Raw genomic sequence first — 8050 nt, 5'->3', positions numbered from 1 at the left:
AGCTCCATAGCCTAGTGCAAATAATTTTACACTAGAGTTGAACTAGCTTTATAAGCTAGTTCAAATATTTTTACACTAGAGTTGAACTAGCTCTATAGCCTAGTACAAATAATTTCACACTAGACTTCAACTAGCTCTATAAGCTAGTTCAAATAATTTTACACTAGAGTTGAACTAGCTCTATAGCCTAGTACAAATAATTTTACACTAGAGTTGCACTAGCTCTATAGCCTAGAACAAATAATTTTACACTATAGTTGAGCTAGCTCTATAAGCTAGTTCAAATAATTTTACACTAGAGTTGAACTAGCTCTATAAGCTAGTTCAAATAATTTTACACTAGAATTGAACTAGCTCTATAGCCTAGTACAAATAATTTTACACTAGAGTTGAACTAGCTCTATAAGCTAGTTCAAATAATTTTACACTAGAGTTGAACTAGCTCTATAGCCTAGTACAAATAATTTTACACTAGAGTTGCACTAGCTCTATAGCCTAGTACAAATAATTTTACACTGGAGTTGAGCTAGCTCTATAAGCTAGTTTAAATAATTTTACACTACAGTTGAACTAGCTCTATAAGCTAGTTCAAATAATTTTACACCAGAGTTGAACTAGCTCTATAACCTAGTACAAATAATTTTACACTAGAGGTTAGATAGCTCTATAAGCTAGTTCAAATAATTTTACACTAGAGTTGAACTAGCTCTATAGCGTAGTACAAATAATTTTACACTAGAGTTAAACTAGATCTATAAGCTAGTTAAAATAATTTTACACTAGAGTTGTACTAGGTCTATAAGCTAGTAGAAATAATTTTACACTTGAGTTGAGCTAGCTCTATAAGCTAGTTCAATTAACTTTACACTAGAGTTGAACTATCTCTATAAGCTAGTTGAAAGAATTTTACACTAGAGTTGAGCTAGCTCGAAAAGCTAGTTCAAGTAATTTTACACTAGAGTTGAACTAGCTCTATAGCCTAGTACAAATAATTTCACTCTAGACTTGAACTAGCTCTATAAGCTAGTTCAAATAATTTTACACTAGAGTTGAACTAGCTCTATAGCCTAGTACAAATAATTTTACACTAGAGTTGCACTAGCTCTATAGCCTAGTACAAATAATATTACACTAGAGTTAGGCTAGCTCTATAAGCTAGTCCAAATAATTTTACACTATAGTTGAACTAGTTCTATAAGCTAGTTCAAATAATTTTACACCAGAGTTAAACTAGCTCTATAGCCTAGTACAAATAATTTTACTCTAGAGTTGAACTAGCTCTATAAGAAAGTTAAAATAATTCTACACTAGAGTTGAGCTAGCTCTATAAGCTAGTTCAAATAATTTTACACTAGAGTTGAACTAGCTCTATAGCCTAGTACAAATAATTTTAGACTAGAGTTAAACTAGCTCTATAAGCTAGTTCAAATAATTTTACTCTAGAGTTGTACTAGCTCTATAAGCTAATTGAAATAATTTCACACTAGAGTTGAACTAACTATATAGCCTAGTACAAATAATTTTAAGCTAGAGTTTAACTAGTTCTATAAGCTAGTTCCAATATTTTCACACTGGAGTTGAACTAGCTCTACAGCCTAGTACAAATAATTTTACACTAGAGTTGCACTAGCTCTATAGCCTAGTACAAATAATATTACACTAGAGTTAGGCTAGCTCTATAAGCTAGTCCAAATAATTTTACACTACAGTTGAACTAGTTCTATAAGCTAGTTCAAATAATTTTACACCAGAGTTGAACTAGCTCTATAGCCTAGTACAAATAATTTTACACTAGAGTTGAACTAGCTCTATAAGAAAGTTAAAATAATTCTACACTAGAGTTGAGCTAGCTCTATAAGCTAGTTCAAATAATTTTACACTAGAGTTGAACTAGCTCTATAGCCTAGTACAAATAATTTTACACTAGAGTTAAACTAGCTCTATAAGCTAGTTCAAATAATTTTACACTAGAGTTGTACTAGCTCTATAAGCTAATTGAAATAATTTTACACTAGAGTTGAACTAACTATATAGCCTAGTAGAAATAATTTTAAGCTAGAGTTTAACTAGTTCTATAAGCAAGTTCCAATATTTTCACACTGGAGTTGAACTAGCTCTACAGCCTAGTACAAATAATTTTACACTATTGTTGACTAGCTCTATAAGCTAGTTCAAATAATTTCACACTAGAGTTGAACTAGCTCTATAGCCTAGTACAAATAATTTTACACTAGAGTTGAACTTGCTCTATAGCCTAGTACAAATAATTTTACACTAGAGTTGAACTAGCTCTTTAAGCTAGTTCAAATAATTTTACACTAGTGTTGAACAAGCTCTATAGCCAAGTACAAATAATTTTACACTAGAGTAGAACTAGCTGTATAGCCTAATACAAATAATTTTACACTAGAGTTCGACTAGCTCTATAAGCTAGTTTAAATAATTTTATACTAGAATTGTACTAGCTCTATAAGCTAGTTGAAATAATTTTACACTAGAGTTAAACTAGCTATATAGCCTAGCATAAATAATTTTATGCTAGAGTTGAACTAGCTCTATAGCCTAGTTCAAATAATTTTACATTAGAGTTGAACTAGCTCTAAAAGCTAGTTGAAATAATTTTACACTAGAGTTGAACTAGCTATATAGCCTAGTACAAATAATTTTACGCTATAGTTGAACTAGCACTATAGCCTAGTTCAAATAATTTTACGCTAGACTTGAACTAGCTCTATAAGCTAGTTCAAATAATTCTACACTAGAGTTGAACTAGCTCTATAGCCTAGTACAAATAATTTTACACTAGAGTTGCACTAGCTCTATAGCCTAGTACAAATAATTTTACACTAGAGTTGAGCTAGCTCTATAAGCTAGTTCAAATAATTTTACACTACAGTTGAAGTTGTTCTATAAGCTAGTTCAAATAATTTTACACCAGAGTTGAACTAGGTCTATAGCCTAGTACAAATAATTTTACCCTAGAGTTGAACTAGCTCTATAAGCTAGTTAAAATAATTTTACACTAGAGTTGAGCTAGCTTTATAAGCTAGTTCAAATAATTTTACACTAGAGTTGAACTACCTCTATATTCTAGTACAAATAATTTTACACTAGAGTTAAACTAGCTCTATAAGCTAGTTCAAATAATTTTACACTAGAGTTGTACTAGCTCTATAAGCTAGTTGAAATAATTTTACACTAGAATTAAACCAGCTATATAGCCTAGTACAAATAATTTTACGCTAGAGTTTAACTAGTTCTATAAGCTAGTTCAAATAATTTCACACTGGAGTTAAAGTAGCTCTACAGCCTAGTACAAATAATTTTACACTAGAGTTGAAGTAGCTCTATAAGCTAGTTCAAATAATTTCACACTAGAGTTGAACTAGCTCTATAGCTTAGTAAAAATAATTTTACACTAGAGTTGAACTACCTCTATAGCCTAGTACAAATAATTTTACACTAGAGTTGAACTAGCTCTTTAAGCTAGTTCAAATAATTTTACACTAGAGTTGAACAAGCTCTATAGCTAAGTACAAATAATTTTACACTAGAGTTGAACTAGCTCTATAGCCTAATACAAATAATTTTACACTAGAGTTGAACTAGCTCTATAAGCTAGTTCAAATAATTTTACACTAGAGTTGTACTAGTTCTATAAGCTAGTTGAAATAATTTTACACTAGAGTTTAACTAGCTATATAGCCTAGTACAAATAATTTAACGCTAGAGTTGAACTAGCTCTATAGCCTAGTTTGATTAATTTTACATTAGAGTTGAACTAGCTCTATAAGCTAGCTGACATGATTTTACACTAGAGTTGAACTAGCTATATAGCCTAGTAAAAATAATTTTAAGCTAGAGTTGAACTAGCTCTATAGCCTAGTTCAAATAATTTTACATTAGAGTTGTACTAGCTCTATAAGCTAGTTGAAATAATTTTACACTAGAGTTTATCTAGCTATATAGCCTAGTACAAATAATTTTACACTAGAGTTGAACTAGCTCTATAAGCAAGTTCAAATAATTTTACATTAGAGTTGAACTAGCTCTATAGCCTAGTACAAATAATTTTACACTAGAGTTAAACTACCTCTATAAGGTAGTTCAAATAATTTTACGCTAGAGTTGAACTAGCTCTATAGCCTAGTACAAATAATTTTACACTATAATTGAACTAGCTCTTTAAGCTAGTTGAAATAATTTCACACTAGAGTTGAGCTAGCTATATAAGCTAGTTCAATTAACTTTACACTAGAGTTGAACTATCTATATAAGCTAGTTGAAATAATTTTACACTAGCGTTGAACTAGCTCTATAAGCTAGTTCAAATAATTTTACACTAGAGTTGAACTAGCTCTATAGCCTAGTATAAATAAGTTTACACTACAGTTGAACTAGCTCTATAAGCTAGTTAAAATAATTTTACACTAGAGTTGAACTAGCTCTATAGCCTAGTACCAAGAATTTTACACTAGAGTAGAACTAGCTCAATAGCCTAGTACAAATAATTTTACAGTAGTGTTGAACTAGCTCTATAGCCTAGTATAAATAATTTTACACTAGAGTTGAACTAGCTCCATAAGCTAGTTCAAATAATTTTACACTAGTGTTGAACTAGCTCGATAGCCTAGTATAAATAATTTTACACTAGAGTTGAACTAGCTCCATAAGCTAGTTCAAATAATTTTACACTAGAGTTAAACTAGGTCTATAGCATAGTACAAATAATTTTACACTAGAGTTGAACCAGCTCTATAAGGTAGTTCAAATAATTTTACACTAGAGTTGAACTAGCTCTATGGCCTAGTACAAATATGTGACGCCCCCGATTCAATCGTACACTAATCATGCACGCAAATGTGTACGATCAAGATCAGGGACTCACCGGAGGATATCACAACACAACTCTACAAATAAAATAAGTCATACAAGCATCATAATACAAGCCAGGGGCCTCGAGGGCTCGAATACAAGTGCTCGATCATAGACGAGTCAGCGGAAGCAACAATATCTGAGTACAGACATAAGTTAAACAAGTTTGCCTTAAGAAGGCTAGCACAAACTGGGATACAGATCGAAAGAGGCGCAGGCCTCCTGCCTGGGATCCTCCTAACTACTCCTGGTCGTCGTCAGCGGGCTGCACGTAGTAGTAGGCACCTCCGGTGTAGTAGGGGTCGTTGTCGACGGTGACGTCTGGCTCCTGGACTCCAGCATCTGGTTGCGACAACCAGAAAGAAAGGAAAGGGGAAAAAGGGGGGAGAAAGCAACCGTGATTACTCATCCAAAGTACTCGCAAGCAAGGAACTACACTACATATGCATGGGTATATGTGTAAGGAGGCCATATCAGTGGACTGAACTGCAGAATGCCAGAATAAGAGGGGGATAGCTAATCCTGTCGAAGACTACGCTTCTGGCAGCCTCCGTCTTGCAGCATGTAGATGAGAGTAGATTTAAGTCCTCCAAGTAGCATCTCCAAGTAGCATCTCCAGTAGCATCGCATAGCATAATCCTACCCGGCGATCCTCTCCTCGCCGCCCTGTAGAAAAGCGATCACCGGGTTGTCTGTGGAACTTGGAAGGGTGTGTTTTATTAAGTATTCGGTTCTAGTTGTCATAAGGTCAAGGTACAACTCCAAGTCGTCCTGTTACCGAAGATCACGGCTATTCGAATAGATTAACTTCCCTGCAGGGGTGCACCACATAACCCAACACGCTTGATCCCATTTGGCCGGACACACTTTCCTGGGTCATGCCCGGCCGCGGAAGATCAACACGTCGCAGCCCCACCTAGGCACAACAGAGAGGCCAGCACGCCGGTCTAAACCTAAGCGCACAGGGGTCTGGGCCCATCGCCCATAGCACACCTGCACGTTGCGAGGGCGGCCGAAAGCAGACCTAGCCTAGTGGCGTTCCAGTCCAATTCGGCGCGCGCCGCTCCGTCGCTGACGTCTGAAGTGCTTCGGTTGATACCACGACGTCGGGATACCCATAACTACTCCCGCGTAGATGGTTAGTGCGTATAGGCTCGTAGCCGACTCAGATCAAATACCAAGATCTCGTTAAGCGTGTTAAGTATCCGTGAACGCCGAACAGGGCCAGGCCCACCTGTCTCCTAGGTGGTCTCAACCTGCCCTGCCGCTCCGCCACAAAGTAACAGTCGGGGGCCGTCGGGAACCCAGGCCCACCTCTACCGGGATGGAGCCACCTGTCCTTTCAGCCCCCTCATCAGAATCACTTGCGGGTACTCATCGAGCTGACCCGACTTTAGTCACCATCTGTATAGTATGTATGTATGTATAGTATATACCCGTGATCACCTCCCGAGTGATCACGGCCCAATAGTATAGCGAGGCAGACTGACAAGAATGTAGGGCCAATGATGATAAACTAGCATCCTATACTAAGCATTTAGGATTGCAGGTAAGGTATCAATGACTGTAGCAACAATGACAGGCTATGCATCAGAATAGGATTAACGAAAAGCGGTAACATGCTACACTACTCTAATGCAAGCAGTATAGAGTAGAATAGGCAATATCTGGTGATCAAGGGGGGGGGGCTTGCCTGGTTGCTCTGGCAAGAGAGAGGGGTCGTCAACACCGTAGTCGTACTGGGTAGCAGCGGCGTCGGTCTCGGTGTCTAGCGAGAGAAGAGGGGGAAGAAACAATAAATATAATGCAAACAAATGCAAGACGATGCATGACATGACAAAGCGTGGTGCTAGGTGTGCCCTAACCCGGTACGAGGTGGTACCGGTGAAGGGGGGAAACATCTGGGAAATTATCCCTGGTGTTTCGTGTTTTCGGGCAGAGGAGCCGGAGGGGAAAAGTTGCATGTTTGCTATTCTAGGGAGGTGTGGCGGACGAACGGGTTGCGTAACCGGATTCGTCTCGTTGTTCTGAGCAACTTTCATGTTGAAAATAATTTAATCCGAGTCACGGATTAAAAGATATGATTTTCTAAAGATTTTATTAGTTTTTGGAATTTAATTAATTATTTAATTTAATTAGAAATTTGGTTTTATGACATCAGCATGATGTCATGCTGACGTCAGCAGTCAACAGAGTTGACTGGGTCAACTATGTGTGGGACCCTCATGTCATTGATTGATTAGTCTAATCAGGAGGTTAATTAAGTTAACTAGTAATTAGGTTAATCTAATCAAGACTAATTAATTTAATTAAGCCTTTAATCAATTAATTAATTATCATTTTAATTAATTTTAGTTATTATTTATTAATTCATTTTTAAAAAAAATTAATTTAATTAGTATTATTTTTTTTTCGTTCACAGGGGGTGGGCCCCGTTGTGTGTGGCACAGAGGCCTTGCGGGTCGGGCGCTGGGTGCGGGCGTGGTGCCCGTGCCCGAGGCCGAACGGGGCTGGCCTCGGACGCGGCCCGTGGCGTGGGCGCCGGCAGCCAGTCGGGGGCGAGCTGCGGTGGATGCAGCTGCAGGCCGGCGGCGGGGTGCTGCGACTCGAGGCGAGGTGAGCGACGGGCTGCGCGAGAGGAGGCGCCCGAGCGAGGACGGATGCAGGGGAGTGTGGGCAGCGGCGGCTATAGGCGCGGGCACGCGCGTTGGTGAAGGGCACGGCCGAGTGCGGCAACGGGAGGCCGGGGCGCGACCTGGGGCGGGTGTCGGCGTGAGTGGAGTGCCGGCCAAGGCGACTTCTAGCGCGGGACGGAACCGACGAGCATGGCGACTAGAGGATGCAGATCGAGAGGGAGGCAGAGGGGAAAGGCGCGCCAGCTCACATCGTTGACGGGGAGAGGCTCGGGGAGGCGCGGGATGTAGTGAAGCCGTCGGAACCGACGATGAACGGCGGCGGACGAAGATGACTGTGGCGGAGAAGACCGGTGATGGCGATGGCTATGTGGCGTGGTTGGAGAAGAGGTCGAGGATGGGGAGTCGCGGCAACCATGGCGATGGCTGGCATCGGGAGGAAGCAGAGGCACAGGAGGCAGGCCAGCAACGTCGGGGCCCGTCCCTCCAACGAGCAGAGGACGACGCGGGGCGGCGTCGGGCGGCTTCGGGTCCTCGCCCCG

This window comes from Triticum aestivum, chromosome 7A (assembly GCF_018294505.1).
Source record: "Triticum aestivum cultivar Chinese Spring chromosome 7A, IWGSC CS RefSeq v2.1, whole genome shotgun sequence".
Taxonomy (NCBI): domain Eukaryota; kingdom Viridiplantae; phylum Streptophyta; class Magnoliopsida; order Poales; family Poaceae; genus Triticum; species Triticum aestivum.
The sequence above is the reverse complement of the archived record's forward strand: the minus strand, read 5'-3'. Positions refer to the sequence as shown.